We start from the raw sequence: 1,866 nt of genomic DNA on the forward strand, positions 1-1,866 counted from the left end.
GGAAAAATTCAGTATTGATTGAGTAGCAAAGATGAAGGATGAACATGAAAGAAAATTTAATTCAATAAAAGAAATATTGTTTAAAATATTGGACTCAGAAAATACAAACTAAAGTATGGTGAACATAAAATCATTATCACTTCAACATTCACTTTTCTATGCTGGTGTGGGTAGATGCAATTTCTTGACATGAATTTTTTTTACAGCTAGATGCCCTTCCTACCACTGTGCTTCAGCTGTTTCCAAATAAGTTAATATTTTTGCAAGACCAGACATGATTTCATGGAGGACTAAAAATGAATGACAACTTTCATGATGGTGACATTCGTTTACAACTATGAAACAAGGAGACAGCATGTGACAAGCTTCTTTCAGTTTCTGCTTATAAGATCCACTCACAATGCTTTAGTTAGCCTAGGGCTATAGCAGAAGATCCTTGCCCAAGGTGCCACGCAGAGGGACTGAACCTAGAATCATGTGGATGCAAACTTAACACACAACAACACCTATCAAAAGAATTATTTAGTTTAAAATATTTTATCCTTAAATGTTATAGGATTCAAAGTTTTTGGTAATCAGGATTATCAAACATCTTTTTCTGGTTTCTAATAAATTTTTCATCGTGGATATAATTCAAACATCATGTAAGGTTCTTCATTTTAAATGTGGCTATAGGAAGGGAAAAAGAAACTGTATACTAAGGCCTCTGAATTTACTTTAAAACTCAAGACATGCCTATATATCACACACACACAAAATATTTTATTTGTTTCCTTACAACATGACCAGATGTTTCAGCCTTTTCTACAGAGGAACCTCAAAGAACCACCATTCATGCTCCAGACATATTATGGAGAGTAATCTTGCCAGCATCTCAGTTTGGGGTCCATTCACTACATCATTCTCTCTTCAAGATGACTGTGATATCAGTGAGCTCCACCAAATTCTCTTCTGATCTGATTTACTGACTGAAGCTGACTCCCCTAAAGCCTTTCAACACTTAAACTGGCCATATCCAGCCTCTCACGTCTATCCTACAATGTTAATCTAAAAATAACCGCATCACTGAAATCTCAAAACTATGAGATAATGCATGATTAATTCAAAACATTGTGAATAGATAAGCATTACTTTTGACTGAGTAATTTGAATGCTAAAAGATTAATTTTTGGAAGTATGCACAGGTGACCTCAGAGTTGTTCTAGTCTGGCTGCCTTGAGCCCAGGCTGTTCCCCTGGTTCCAAGGGACATGCTTTTGTAACTCAGTAGGCTGGACACTGACCCAAATTTTCTGAGTATTAGCAAATTACTGACCTTACATTGGGTTCATTAGACTTTTGATAAGTATTGTATTAGTTCAGCTGAGATTTTAGCAACACTACTCACCAGGTAGGCCTGATGAAGAAGCTTGTCTAGTCAAACACAACTATGATACAAGTAGCACTTTGTGAGCAATCAAACCCGTGTGCCAAGTACAAGAAGTTTTTTCTTTTAGGTAGAAAAGAGTTCAAAATGTTAAGACACAACAGCGAAGTCTTAACCCTTTTGATACCAAGCTGCCTGAGACTACTTTTGGTTCTCTGATACAAACTTCCTATCTTAAAGTGATCTAAATGAAAAAAACCTTCCATCAAATTTTCATGTTAATGCTCCAAATACTATTTTAATTCTTTTACTTGTTTCAGTCATTTGACTGTGGCCATGCTGCAGCACCACCTTTAGTCAAGCAAATTGACCCCAGAACTTAATCTTTATAAGCCTAGTACTTATTCAACCAGTCTCTTTTGCCGAACCGCTAAGTTACGGGGATGTAAACACAGTTGTTAAGCGATGTTGGGGAGACAAACACACACACACACATATATA

At 36.2% G+C, this 1,866-nt stretch overlaps 1 protein-coding gene across 2 annotated transcripts in view; it reads right to left on the reverse strand.

Moving 5' to 3' along the window:
- The window catches only part of LOC128249599 (uncharacterized), a 35,937-nt gene that overhangs the window by 22,769 nt on the left and 11,302 nt on the right, over window positions 1–1,866 (reverse strand). The window lies entirely within an intron of this gene.

The sequence above is a fragment of the Octopus bimaculoides genome, chromosome 16, assembly GCF_001194135.2.
Source record: "Octopus bimaculoides isolate UCB-OBI-ISO-001 chromosome 16, ASM119413v2, whole genome shotgun sequence".
NCBI classification, from domain to species: domain Eukaryota; kingdom Metazoa; phylum Mollusca; class Cephalopoda; order Octopoda; family Octopodidae; genus Octopus; species Octopus bimaculoides.